This window comes from Cyprinus carpio, chromosome B21, assembly GCF_018340385.1.
Source record: "Cyprinus carpio isolate SPL01 chromosome B21, ASM1834038v1, whole genome shotgun sequence".
Lineage (NCBI taxonomy): Eukaryota > Metazoa > Chordata > Actinopteri > Cypriniformes > Cyprinidae > Cyprinus > Cyprinus carpio.
Window position 1 is genome coordinate 20,736,640 of NC_056617.1, and position 15,648 is coordinate 20,752,287.

The following is a 15,648-nucleotide window of genomic DNA, read 5'->3' on the forward strand; positions in this document are numbered from 1 at the left end:
AAAAGACTGTTAGTGATGTCACTAGCGGAAGCGCAAGAAGTGTCTGACTGAGATTACCAAGTCTGAGAATGCAAGTGCAAGTCTGCCAGACCCTTCGCTATTTTTCTTACATATTTTTAGAAATGTGAACCAGTGGATCGACAAAAGGCTAATGCATTATAAAAATCTAAACAATTAAGACACTAAGATATATTTATGTCATTTAATATAATAATTGATTAATAATAGCCTAATTGTTTACATTAATATAATAATTGATACTTTTGACTCTTCCCTTTTTTTAAAAAAATGGTTTAAAGGCTGAAATATGAAGTGCAGGTCTTAAAAGGTCTTTAAAGCTCTTAAATTTTATTTTAAAAATATGGTACCATTTGGAATAACTATTTATTTATTTAATTTATTTGTAATAAGTCATTTTTAACTGTTCTTTTATGTTGTTTTCAGAATGTTCTGTTATAAAAAATGACACACACACAGAGAGAGAGAGAGAGAGAGAGAGACGTGAATACTCAAATTGAAGAATTCTGTTGTTTCAGGTCTCTAGATTCTAGGTTTATGCTTTTATTATTGTCATATTATACATTTTGCATTCTGCTCTTTTCTATAGATTTCAAAGTATTTTAGTTCATACAATAATACATTTATTTCAATCTGCTACTGAAAAAATAAATAAATAGAAACCATCACATAATTTGTAATGGTTTTACTGGTTATAATGAAATTCTATTGTTTTAATGGAAACTGTAATGGTGCCTGTTGGTCTCTAACACTGGTAAGTTTCGGTCACCTGTCTGTTGGTGGCTTTTGTTAAAAACCACTAAATCCTAATGTAATATGTCCCAAAAAACACACTACATGATACTATTATTTAATGGTTTTAATGGTTGAAAGTTGATGTTTTCTAGGGGCAGTGGATTTGCGCTATGCCACATGACTCCATCCGTTAGTTAGCCTAGTGCGGGCTCACTTTTGCCCAGGTCCGCCCAAAAATAACATTCTGGCTACGCCACTGCACAGGTGTGCAACCAAAACAATAACTGTAAAGTTAACTACAGTTGAGGTCAAAAGTTCACATCCCCCTTTCAGAATCTGCAAAATATTATTTCACCAAAATAAGAGAGGATCATACAAAATGCATGTTATTGTTTATTTAGTACTGACCTGAATAAGATAGTTCACATAAAAGATGTTCACATATAGTCCACAAGAGAAAATAATAGTTAAATTTATAAAAAAATTACCCCGTTCAAAAGTTTACATCCCCTTGATTCATAATACTGTGTTGTTAGCTGATTGATCCACAGCTGTGTTTTTGTGTTTAGTGATAGTTGTTCATGAGTCCCTTGTTTGTCCTGAACAATTAAGCTTCGTGCTGTTCTTCAGAAAAATCCTTCAGCTCCACAAATTCTTTGGTTTGCCAGCATTTTTGTGTATTTGAACCCTTTCCAACAGAGGGACTCATATGCAGCTATTACAAAAATTTCAAACACTCACTGAAGCTCCAGAAGGAAAAAAACATGCATTAAAAAAACATGCAATAAAAAATTTTTGAATTAAAATATCTTAGGAAAAATAAAACCAATATAAATCTTATCCTAAACAGTCTTCTGGGAAACATGTAAGTTAACCTCTTCTAGGAGCCTCCGCCAGAACCATTCAAGTCAAGTCTTTATCTGTATAGCGCTTTATGCAATACTGATTGTGTCAAAGCAGCTTTACAGTGTCAAATGGAAATCGTTTGTCAATAATGCAAGAAGACAATGACAGAGTCATTTTTCAAGTCAGTTCATTCACGATTCAGTGATGTCATCATCCAGTTCAGCTCTCTTCCAATAGTGTTTGTGCAATCAGTCAAGCGTCCCCAACTAAGCAAGACAAATTAACCAAACTCCATTGGTGACAGAAATGGAGAAAAAAAACCTTGGGATAAACCAGGCTCAGTCAGGGTCCAGTTCTCCTCTGGCCAGACAAAACCAGCATGATGTGGTCTAATTCCAGGCTGCAGCACAGGTCAGATTGAGCAGAGGACTAGTCTGGTTCCTGTGGTCTTGTTCCGATGGTCATCGAGGTGACTGCTGATCCACAGGGGATCTGTCTCTAGGGCTCATCTAGTTGTCCTGGTCTCCGCTGACATTCAGGGCTGTAGAGGTCATCTCTAGGTGCTGATCCACCATCTGGACTGGATATGGACTGGATCAGTATGTTTATGTCTAACACAGTTGGAGCTCTAAACTGCCCCATTAGTATACACTCACCTAAAGGATTATTAGGAACACCTGTTCAATTTCTCATTAATGCAATTATCTAATCAACCAATCACATGGCAGTTGTTTCAATGCATTTAGGGGTGTGGTCCTGGTCAAGACAATCTCCTGAACTCCAAACTGAATGTCAGAACAGGAAAGAAAGGTGATTTAAACAATTTTGAGTGTGGCATGGCTGTTTGGTGCCAGACGGGCCGGTCTGAGTATTTCACAGTCTGCTCAGTTACTGGGATTTTCACGCACAACCATTTCCAGGGTTTACAAAGAATGGTGTGAAAAGAGATTGGACAGTTGAAGACTGGAAAAATGTTGCCTTGTCTGATGAGTCTCGATTTCTGTTGAGACATTCAGATGGTAGAGTCAGAATTTGGCGTAAACAGAATGAGAACATGGATCCATCATGCCTTGTTACCACTGTGCAGGCTGGTGGTGGTGGTGTAATGGTGTGAGAGGGGGGATGTTTTCTTGGCACACTTAAGGCCCCTTAGTGCCAATTGGGCATCGATTTAAATGCCACGGCCTACCTGAGCATTGTTTCTGACCATGTCCATCCCTTTATGACCATAAATGTACCCATCCCCTCTGATGGCTACTTCCAGCAGGGTAATGCACCATGTCACAAAGCTCATCATTTCAAACTGGTTTCGTGAACATGACAATGAGTTCACTGTACTAAAATGGCCCCCACAGTCACCAGATCTAAACCCAATAGAGCATCTTTGGGATGTGGTGGAACAGGAGCTTCGTGCCCTGGATGACATCCCACAAATCTCAGCATCAACTGCAGATGCTATCCTATCAATATGGGCCAACATTTCCTAAAGAATGCTTTCAGCACCTTGTTGAATCAATGCCACGTAGTATTAAGGCAGTTCTGAAGGCGAAAGGGGGTCAAACACAGTATTAGTATGGTGTTCCTAATAATCCTTTAGGTGAGTGTACATCTGTCAAAATATTTTTAACAATTACAAAATGATAAAACAAAGCATATTTTGTTATATTTTGATATTTTAGTTATCAAAAAGATGCAAATAAATATATACAATGTTAAAGTGAATAATTCAGACAAATTATAAAATTATCTGAAATTCTGAAATTATCAAAGAACTGTAATACTTACCATCAAATCAAATTAGACAAATTATTTTTATCTAGTACTGTTTATATATTTACCTCTAATTCATTGAATTGTATAGGCTCAATGAGAACAGTAGTTGCAAATAACACCATCCTCTTTAACACAAAAAAATTATGAAATTGATAAAATTACAAGAACCCATACAATGTTGCCAGAATCAGTCCCGGAACGCAGCGTGTGTGCTCAAAAGGCGGGTAATTGTTGCAGAATCAGTCCCGGACGCATGCTGCATTAATGCTCAAAAGCGCGGACCAATCCTGGAAAGTTTGTGTCGAAGAGATGACGTAGTTGACACTTTGAGTGGGTGATTTAAATGCAGAGATCAATGCTCATGTAAAAAATAAAATAAAATAAATACAAATGTCCGCAAACTGGACTGAAGCAGAGACCAGGGAGCTCCTCAGTATCCGTGCTGAAGCTGCGTCACCAGCTTAGTGGAATGGTGCGCGATGATCAAATAAAAAATGCAGCAGTGTGGTTTCTCGAGAGAGAAATCGTAGATCATAAGAAAAAAATTCTACCAAGTGCATGATTACAGTTATAATATACAAATCGTACAATACATTTCAAACCCATAACAAAAAATGTCACACACAGAATTCACATGTCTTCACGGGATTTTTACGGGATGTGTGCACATGTTTTGCGATTGAGTGATAATGGGCAAATGTTGAACCTTCTGCACTTTCTGGCACCTATTTCTTCCTTGGTGGGGTTCTGTTTCACAAAACTGCAGTGTTTCATAGCACTCTGGGATGCTCGGGGAAGTCTTGGTACCAGGGCTCTTTCTTGCAACCATGGTCTCAGTAGCTGAAGGCCAAGGATCTCGAGGAAAATGCAACAATTTGTTATCCTCTGTACACTGTATTTGTGGCACAGTTGGTCCATGTGGTCCACAGCACCCTTCATTTTGTTATAGTCTAGAACAGTGCTTCCCAAACCTGTCCTGGAGGACCCCCTGCCCTTCACATTTTGTATGTCTTCCTAATCAGACACACCCAATTTAGTTCTTGCAGTCTCTACTAACGAGCTGATGAGTGGAATCCGGTGTGTTAGATAAAGGATACATATAGCGATTGCACAGGGGGTTGCTCAGGTTGCCAGACAACTGCCCATGAATGCCCTATAGCGACTAAACAAAACCCATTTTTAATGGTGGAAAAAAATAAATGTTCCAAAAAAAATCGTAATGTGTGATGCAGAATTTCCTGTAGGCCTGAGATAAAAAATAAATGAAATAAAGTAAGAAGATCAGCAAAGCCAGCATTCACTTCCATATACAGGCCATCCGTCGAAAGTGAAAGTCGGTAGGGGAAGGATGCAAACTCTCTACTAATAATGGCAGCAGTGCTGCACGCCGACCGTAGCTTTACTTTGAGCTGAGCCTGCATGAAGCTGTACCTAGAAGGAGAGTTTGGCAACCAGTAACGATTCCTTGTACTTCACTTCACTACATGACTCAAAATATGTCGGAAAAGTAATAGTCAAGGTTATGTCACCACCATAAGACTTTTCGATGTGGGGTTAGTCGAAAAACGAAAACAATATAGTTGGGAAAAAATGGTGTTAACTGAAATAAAAGGCTTAAATAAAAAGAACAGGCATTTGTGTTGATAAAAGAAAAAGTCCGATAACTAACCAAAACTGTAATGTGTGTTTGGCAAAGCACTAACTAAAATAAAATAAAATATATAGATTAATATAAGTCCATTAGTTTTAGTCTTTGTCAATGTCTTTCAAACAGCAAATGTTCAGCTGTGCATTTCATTTCCCTGAATGCGTCTCTCACTCAGCAGCAGAGGTGGATAAGTCAGAGGTGGAATTACATTTACATTTTCAGCGTTACTGTAATTGAGTAGCTTTTTGTGTACTTCTACTTTTTTAAGTATTTTTTTTAAATCTGTAATTTTACTTTTACTTAAGTATATTTTGTTTGAAGTATTGTACTTCGCTACATTTTAAAACACATTAATTACTGAGTCAGCAAAAAAAAAAAAATGCGCTCCCTGGAAACTAATCAGTAAATAATGGAGGCAGGGCAAACTGGCGCTTAAAATCACAAGAAAGATGCAGACGCACCAAAACAGCCGTTAGTGGTGCAGACACTGCCAGCTGAAAAAGCGAAACCCCGTCATATTCTGAAGTTGAACTTCGAAAGAAGTGAAAGTGAACCCCTAATGCCGTATTCATGCTCTATTGTGCAGTGTAGCAGCTGTGCTTACCTAGAGAGACCAAACTAGCAGCTTATAAAATCTTAACAAGACATCAACCCTTACGCCAAGCATGTAGAGTCAGCCTAAGCTAAATAATTGCATCGTTGCATTGGTGGATTAAAATGAAGCTTTGACATTTAGCAAGGAGGTTTTGCACAAATTAGCCAAAAGACAGTGGTTGATATGGAGTCTGCGATAATATCATAATTGTTGCTTTTAATGATGTGCGGCGCATTTAACAGTCGCGTTCTTTCACTGTGTGATTCAATCTCTGTGAGAAAATGCATTTAGAATGATCACAAAATTGAAGATATAGGGGCAGAAAATTTACATATTTATATCATTTCATATAGTAAATCAAAATCACACAAAGAATGCCGTCTTTTCCTCTAAAAACCATCTTAATCAAACAAACAAACAAACACACAAAAAAACACACACAAAAAATTATTTGGTTAAATTTTAACAAAACTCAATTATTGAGGAGTGCATATATATATTTCTTTTTTTTTACAACAGGTCAGTAAACTAGTTAATTAAAGAGACTTGCGTTTTTAGACACCATATTGCCTAAGTTTTTTGCTCTATTTATACAACAAAAAAATAATCCCAAACACAGCCACCAAAGCACAGTTTGCAAGGCCTCTGAGCAACATGACAGTGTTTAGCTTCTAAGATGAATCAACCGTTAAAATGATTAGGTTCCAATCGCATAATGACCCACTTATTAACAGTGACTTGCTGACGGCCTACTAGCCATTTTTAATTTCACATTAAAAGTATCTTTCGATTTTTTTTTTTTTAAATAAGTAATTTCTTATTTCAAATGAGTATTCAACATTTTATGTCTGGTATATCAAAACATTATTCATGCATGTGTAACCGCCAGGTTAAATGCATTCTTGTCCTGCGCCTACACTAAACAGTGTGTAAATACATCTAAATACCACCAATGAAGCTTCTGAATGGTTCCTCTGCATTGAAAAAAGATGACTTTGTTGATACCAACTTTTGCCTGGTAACAGCCCAAATGTCTTATATATTCTAAATAACTGATTCCTTTAATTAAAAACAAGCTAGTTTGAGATTAATAGGCCTATCCCAGGGGTAAGTCAAACTCCAGTTCCTGGAGGGCATTAGCCTGCAGAGTTTGAGTTCTAAACCCTGCTCCAACACACAGACCATGTAGTTTTCAATATAAGCCTAAATGATTAGATTAACTGGATCTGGTGTGTTTAATTAGGGTTATATCACAAACTGTGCAGGACTGTGCAGAAGCCCCCAAGGGGTGGCCAGGAGGGTGGCCACAGCCACCCCCAGATAAACTCTTGCCCACCCCTGTGGCCACCCCCAGGATGACTTTGCAGTGGCTACTATTAATTTAAATCTATTTTTAAATCTATTAATTTTAGATCTATATAATTTCTTATATATCATTTAATATAGTTACTATCACGCCGAAGAGTGACGCGTTTTCTCAGAAGTCTGCATAATTGCAAATGTGACATTGATTTCATACAACAGTTCAATAAACAAGAAGTTAATATCAAGAGTTTTACGTTTTAGACAACATATTCCACTTTTTGCGCAGCTCTATTTCTAAAACAAAATCATTCCAAACACAGCCACTGTTTTGCGTCTCTGAGCAACATGATAGTGTTTCGTTCCTGAATGAATCAACCCGTTTAAATGATTAGGTTCAATCGCCAATGACTCACTTATTAACAGTGACTCCGCTGCCACCTACTGGCTGTTTTAATTTCACATTTAAGGTACCATTTCATTTTTTTAAACAAATTTCAAACATCAGTTTTTAATGTTTTATGTTTAAAATATCAAAACATTATTTATTAATTTGTAACTCCAGGTTAAAGTATTCCATGGTCCCTCAGAGCTCCATTAAACAGTGTGTAAAAACATCTAAATGGCACTTCAGATGCAGTTTCTGTTTTCTCTGCATTGCAAGGATCAATTTTGTTGATACTGATTGCATTTGCTTGTTAACAGCCCAAATGCAAGTATCTGACTTAAAAGATGGTGCACACTTTTAGAAAAAATGCCCGATAATGTTAAAAAAAAAGCCTCAGCTATCAGCACACTTAGAAATAAGATATCAAGCAACACTAACACACACAGCAAAATGTTGTACTAATTATAGATTTCTCGATAAAATCCCAGAAATCACAGAGATATCATTTTTTTTGTCAATATTACCAAACCCTTTATTTATTTATTTATTTTTTGATGTGCCACCCCAAGATTTACTGTGGCCTCATCTGGCCACCCCTATTAAAATTTTCTGGGGGCGCCACTGGGACTGTGGCCCTCCAGGAACTGAGACCTCCCTTCCACTGTTAAAATGTAACTAAGTAATTTTTACTCTGAGTAAATTTTAAATGAGCTACTTTTTACTTTTACTTGAGTGGATTTTAGACTGGTACTTTTACTTGTACTTAAGTAAAAATTTCTTTAATGTAATGGTACTTTTACTTGAGTAGAATATTTTTTGTACTCTTTCCACCTCTGCTCATAGCGTCTCTCACATAACGTTACTTCAAGACACGCCACACCCACCCTCCTCCGCACACCAGCGTCTCCATGAGAACGAAAGTGTTGGAAGCTGAAAGGGTTGTGAAAGGTTGGTATCTCGTGAAATCATTACACAATCACACATTAAAAAGTGGTATAAAAATATTTTTAATTCTGAATATAATTTTGTCAGTGTGTTAATGTCGCACTGGTGAAGGCGGTGCTACTTTAGAAAGTTAACCAGGACTTAAGTTTGAGGTAAAATGCACTTGGGTTGTCGATGTCCAAACACTATTTAAGCTGTGATTCAAGTAAGGAATAAGTGACGACGTGGCCGTTGAATTAAGTTAGAAAAATAATGCACACCTGAGGTGGTGTTGATTGGGTGTGCCACTTCGAAGCTGAGTCACTGTTTCGCTATAATACGATGGGCCATTAATCAAGACATCGATCAGATGATATATTTAAAAGGATTGGATTCGGTTTTTTGTACTTAATGCGCTATTGTGGGTAGGACTATTTCTTCCAAGGTCTCATCCAACGCTTTGCTGGTTTCACAATGTCATTTTAAAGCTGGTAATGGAGGCTTGAGCCGCTGATAGTATTATAATGCAGTTATTAATTAGAAGTTATTAGAAAGAGAGCGAGAGAGACAGAGACACACACACACACACACACACACACACACAGAGAGAGAGCTTGTGTGAATTATGAATTTAGACTGCAGCAGCGTCTCTAAACAGCGCTGTTATTACCCCTCGCTAGTGAGAAATGTCATGTACTTTGGAAAATCGTCTGTCATGTTGTTGTTTTTGTTAGTCCTGTAATTTCCGTTATTACAGTTTTACTATGCGAAGTGATATGGAACTAACAAAACAACATAAATATTACTTTCAGATGAAAAAAGTGATCAGTTTTTTATGCTGCAATGGTTTATCATAATGCGGTCAAGAGAGCTAGTATAAATATTAAATAATGTTATGTCATTTTTTTACTCTTACACTGAATGTTTGCTCCTTCATTCCAGATGAGTAGGCTATTGTATAGGGTAAATTTATATACAAGGTGTGTGAAAAATTGTACAGCTGTGGAATTTGTATAGGGTGTGAATTCTATAGAAATATTGCTTGACTAAAGTAAAGCCCTCTCTCTCTTTCTCACCCATGTGCACACTCACTCATGTGCACACACCCACGGCACACACACACACACTAAAAAAAAAATGCTGTATTTAAAGTTTTCTTTTTTATTTGTATTATTTGTCATGCTCTTTTTTTCTCAAATTAAGCTCCCCTGACAATCTGACAGAAATGTCTTGTTGTGGCTCAAAAATGGGTTGAACACATGCGGTTCATGTATGTCTTCTTTAGTCTGTTGGCTCTTTAGGTTTTTTACTGGCACACGCCACTTACACATTTTGCACTTACTATGGAGGTTGAGACTGTTTATATGAGTGCCATATGTATGTACTGATATTTATTTTGCATGAATTTTTTGAATGAATTATATGATGTTTTTTTGTTGGAGTTATTGTACACAATACTTTTCTGACCTTTTGAATCTTGCCCCTGAACAAATAACTAAAATTACAAAAGCTTCGTGTATTGGGCCAAATTCAGTGCACACACAGACTGGAAGTAAGTTTAATCTTCTTTTGGTTCTTTTAATTGTGATGATTTTTTGGCTCACATTGAACAAAAAAATCCACCAATTCAATCTCAACAAATTAGAATATTTTGACATGCCAATCAGCTAATCAACTCAAAACACCTGCAAAGGTTTCCTGGGCCTTCAAAATGGTCTCTCAGTTTGGTTCACTAGGCCTTCACACAATCATGGGGAAGACTGCTGATCTGACAGTTGTCCAGAAGACAATCATTGACAACCTTCACAAGGAGGGTAAGCCACAAACATTCATTGCCAAAGAAGCTGGCTGTTTACAGAGTGCTGTATCCAAGCATGTTAACAGATAAGTTGAGTGGAAGGAAAAAGTGTGGAAGAAAAGATGCACAAGCAACAGAGAGAACCACAGCCTTATGAGGATTGTCAAGCTAAATCGATTCAAGAATTTGAGTGAACTTCACGCAAGGAATGGACTGAGGCTGGGATTAAGGCATCCAAGAGCCACCACAGACATTGTCAAAGGAATTTAGCTACAGTTGTCGTATTCCTCTTGGTAAGCCCTCCTGAACCACAGACAACGTCAGAGAGGCGATCTTACCTGGGCTAAGAGGAGGAGAGAAGAAGAACTGGACTGTTGCCCAGTGGTTCAAAGTCCCTCTTTTCAGATGAGAGCAAGTTTTGTATTTCATTTGGGGAACCAAGGTCCTAGAGTCTGGAAGGAAGGGTGGAGAAGCTCATAGCCCAAGTTACTTGAAGTCAGTGTTAAGTTTACACAGTCTGTGATGATTTGGGGGTGCAATGTCATCTGCTGGTGATGGTCCATTGTGTTTTTAAAAACCAAAGTCACTGGACCTGTTTACCAAGAAATTTTGGAGCACTTCATGCTTCTTTTCTGCTGACCAGCTTTTTGAAGATGCTGATTTCATTTTCCAGCAGGATTTGGCACCTGCCCACACTGCCAAAAGCACCAAAAAAGTTGGTTAAATGAACATGGTGTTGGTGTGTTTGACTGGCCAGCAAACTCACTACAGACCTGAACCCCAGAGAGAATCTATATACTGTATCAAGAGGAAATGAGAAAAACAAGAGACCAAAAAATGCAGATGAGCTGAAGGCCACTGTCAAAGAAACCTGTGCCCTGTCCCAAATGGCACGCACTCGGACGCGTGGACTTCCTCCTGAGTCCACGCTTATGATGACGCCATGTGGCGTAGACCTATGGGGCCTTTGGCGTGAGTCCACCAGGGCTTATTGAGAGGTATTTTTGGGACAGACTAGATCGGCCATGCCAGAAATACTTGGTCTGGTTGTTTTTTTGACAGGAGCTGCAGGTTAGGGAAATATGCTGCCTATGTTCCATTTGAACTAAGATTACAGTTTTAACACATAATAAACATAAATTGAGTTTCTAGATGAATTTACAGGCTTAAATATAAATACTAGGTTTACATATGACTCAGGCAAAGCCCTGACATTCGGTTCTATTTATTTATTGAATCATAATGCCATAGTATTATTCAATGCGCTATTATTATGTTTGAGATATCAACCACTGATATCGATGACCATAATGTTTGTATAAACTGTAGGTAACAACTGGTAAAATCTACACCTAGGTCATAAAAACCGTAATGATACCAATACACTTAAATATTTTCTACTCAGCCATGTCATCAATTATGCTCTTTTGAGCCGCAAATCTCCTCCCATCCGTTGTCTGATTGGCATTTCGCCAAGGATTCCTGGGTAGTTAAGGTAAAAGCGGAGCCTGCATCTATGCAGGCTTTGCGGGAAGACCGCCTCAAGGGTACAAAGGGGCGCGCTGCTGAGCACACTTCAGAGCCGCGAAAAATGCTGAATGGGACTGGCCTACGGACTTGTAGACTCGGCGAGCACGCGCAATTTAAGTCCACAAGACCGAAAGTCCACATGAAGTACGCCATTTGGGACAGGGCCCTGGACTTCTATACCACCTCAGCAGTGCCACAAACTGATCACCTCCATGCCACGCCGAATTGAGGCAGTAATTAAAGGAAAAAGGAGCCCCTACCAAGTATTGAGTACATGTACAGTAATAAAACATACTTTCCAGAAGGCCAACAATTCACTAATTTTTTTTTTTTTTGGTCTTATGAATTATTCTAATTTGTTGAAATTGGTGGGTTTTTGTTAAATGTGAGCCAAAATCATCACAATTACAAAAAGAACCAAAGGCTTAAACTACTTCAGTCTGTGTGTGCATTGAATTTATTTATTATACAAGTTTCTCAATTTGAGTTGAATTACTGAAATAAAATAAACTTTTCTATGACATTCTAATTTATTGAGATGCACCTGTACATTCTTGCATACTGCTTAGTATTTTCAGTCACCTTGTGCAAATTATCATCATCAATGAAACATGAGAGTGCATCACTTTAAGTCAGAACCAGTTTTGCCTTGCTGCAAGGCCCTTCTTTGGTGTGACAAATATTACATCCTCTCATCCTGCTTAAAGGAGGGTCAGCTGATAAAGTCCATTTTTGCTACTCTAATCACACCTTCTCAACCGTGGAAGCGTTTACTTTTTTATCTTCATCTCCATCACCATCACTATCGTCTTCCGTCTTCAGAGCTAATTGCTAACATGGTAGTGTATGGCTCATATTCAGGATCCGATACTTTCAAACTAGCGTTTTCTTCATCTTCAGAATCAGTTTGTTCCCTCGTTTCATCATCTGATCCACCATCGAGCAAGGCTAATATCTGATTATGTACTTGTTCAGCTGTATGTCACTGAGCCATGACAACTTACGTCTGAGGTAAATATATAAAATTACACAAAGCCACATATCATCGTATTCAACTAATCTATTAAATTAAAATCAAACAAGTCAAAAAGTCTAAAAATTTTCACAAATTCATAAATTTTGTGTTTTGCGAAGTTTGCTGCTTCAGTATTTGTAGATTATTTTTCCACATGTTTATATGGTATACTGAAAAACAATTATAAGCATATCATAAGTTTTAAAGGCTTTTATTGGCAAAAAATATGATTCAATATTTCCAGTGTTGACCCTTGTCATTCATTGCCTCTGCAGTTCGCTCTGGAATGCTGGATATTAGCTTCTGAGCCAAATCCTGACTGATGTTAATCCATTCTTGCCTTATTAGTTCTCAGAGTTGATCACAATTTGTGGGCTTCTGCTTGTCCACTCGCCTTTTGAGGACTGACCACAGGTTCTCTATGGGATTGAGATCCCGATTGAGTTGCCTGTGCCATGGATCCAAAATTTCAATGTAATGATCTTGATCCACTTCTTTATCACTCTTGCTTTGTGACATGGTGCTCCATCATGCTGGAAAATGCACAGATCATTAACAAATTGCTCATGGATCGTTGGAAAAAGTTGCTCTTGCAGGACGTTTTGAAATCATTCTTTATACCTGGCAGTGTTTTTGGACAGAATTATGAGAGAGCCCATTCCCTTGGTTGAAAAGCAACCCCACACATGGATGGTCTCAGGATGATTCACTGTTGGCAAAACACAGGACTCATGGTAGAGTTCACCTTCTCTTCTCTGAACAATCGATTTTCCAGATGTGTCCCCAAACGGTCGAAGGGGAGCTTCATCAGAGAAAATAACCTTGCACCAGTCTTCTGCTGTCAATCCTTGCGTACATCCTGCAGAATTTCAGTCTGTCCTTGCGTGTTGTCTTTGGAGAGAAGTGACTTCTTTGCTGCCCCTTTCTGATAGCAGGACGTTGTCCAAAAAGTTCCTTGGCCTTTACCTGTGTGTGCAGATGCTCTCACACCAACCTGCTGCCATTCCTGAGCAAGCACTGCACTGCGGTTGGAACCACTTCTGTAGCTAAAAGGGAAGCCCAGACGGAGGGAGGCGGTCCTTGTTCCATAGCTGACTCCTCAGGAGAACAGGTGCTCTGTAAGCTGACTCCTGGAGGAGACGGTCTCAGGCCGTGAGCTGACTCCTCTGGAGGAGACTGTCCCTGTTCAGTAACTGATTCCTCAACAGGGGGAGCACGGTCCTGTTCCATAGCTGACTCCTCAGGAGAACACTCCCCTGCTGACTTCTCTGGAGGAGACTGTCCTGTGCCGTAGCTGATTCCTCAGGAGGAGACGGTCCTGTTCCGTAGCTGACTCCAGTCAGGAGGAGATGGTCCTGTGCCGTAGCTGACTCCCTCAGGAGAACCCGGCCCCAGGCTGACCCCTCTGGAGGAGAAGCGGTGCCCTGTGCCAGAAGCATCTGATCACCCTCAGGAGGAGACTGTCCTGTTCGTAGCTGATTCCTAAATGTAGAGTAAATTCTGGTAATGTTCATGTAAAGTTGACTCCTCAGGAGAACACGGTCCTGTGCTGACTCCTCTGGAGGAGACGGTCCTGTGTCAGAAGGAGTTCCTCAGGAAGATGTGACGGTACAGAGTTCCACAGAGGCTGACTCATATATTGGAGAACATCATGTCCTGAGCTGACTCCTATATGGAGTGAGACGGTAATCAGGCCGCAGCTGATTCCTAAAAGGAGGAGACCTAGGCAAAAACCAGAAGCTGACTTTCCTCAGGAAACAGATGGTCCTGTGCCGTGAAGCTGACTCCTTAGGGAGGAGACGGTCCCCAGCACCAGAAGCTGACTCCATCAGGAGGAGACGGGTACTGAGCCGAACAGACTGAAGTCCTCAGGAGGAGATCATCCGGTTCTTGTTCCAGCAACTGACTACATCAGGAGGAGATCTCCCAAAACTCGGCCGCACGCTGAAGCTCCTGCAGAAGGAGACTGTGCTGAAACCATGTTCCAGATCAGAGGCACTTCAGGGAGGAGATGGTCAACTGCGAGAAGGAATCTTTCAGGAGGCGTCTGCCCTGTGTCAGAAGCTGACTCCTCTTCTCAGCTGAGGAGTCGGCTACGAAATATTCCAGAACTCCGAAGTCCTGAGGGGAGCAAGCACGGCTTTGTCTCAAGAAGCCGACGGCCTGAGGAGGACGCTGCATTGTTCCAGAAGTTTGTCAAAATTTGTTGAAAAACTGTTCCAGAAGCATAGTCCCTGGTGAAGAATGACGGTCCTGTAATTCTGAAGCAGACTGCTGATAAGGCTTGAGATGGTATCAAGCATTTTGCAGGCGACTTTAACCAACGATCATGAAGACTTCTTTACTGCAGCTCCAACGTCTTTCCTGAAGTTCTTGTATGATGCAAGCAGATGGTAGGCTTTCATGAATGACACATTTTGAGGAACAAAACGGCGAGCAACTCCCGGGATGCTCGATGCTCATGAATGATGGCTGCGGGTCGTCTCCAGGCGAAGAAACAGTGGCCAGATGAAGCTAGACACTGATTGGAAGCTTTCTTCCCATCCTGGCATGCCCGAGCAGTACTGAATTTGGTGGCCAACTTTGACATGATGCGACTGTCGGGTAAATGGGCACGTGATCCTAAAAACTCTGATGAACTTGTTTGGTAAAATGTGTTTACGTCGATATGACTACAAAATCCATTCGTAAACTGGTCCCATGGTACAAATTTAAACAAAAGCAGTGACAATATTCATGAGCGAAGCGTCGCGAAATGCTTTCGATTTTGACTTGTTTGGCACGGGCATGCTGGCGGTACAATGATATCACACTTTGGGCCAAGGAATCCGTGCGCCGCTCCCAAGCGATAGAGGTGCTGGATTCCTGCTGTTAATCTCATTATAATACAGTAAATGAACAACATAATCAGCCTAAGCAGCATTCGGGTATATGCATAAAGAGAATGTCATTGCCATGTTATTCGGCCATGACTGCACACAGCACATCATCATCGATCATCACTCACTGCTCTCTAAGTGCCGATTATGTTTGCCTTGTCCACTTCAGAGTAAGTGATTACCGTCATTTTTAATAT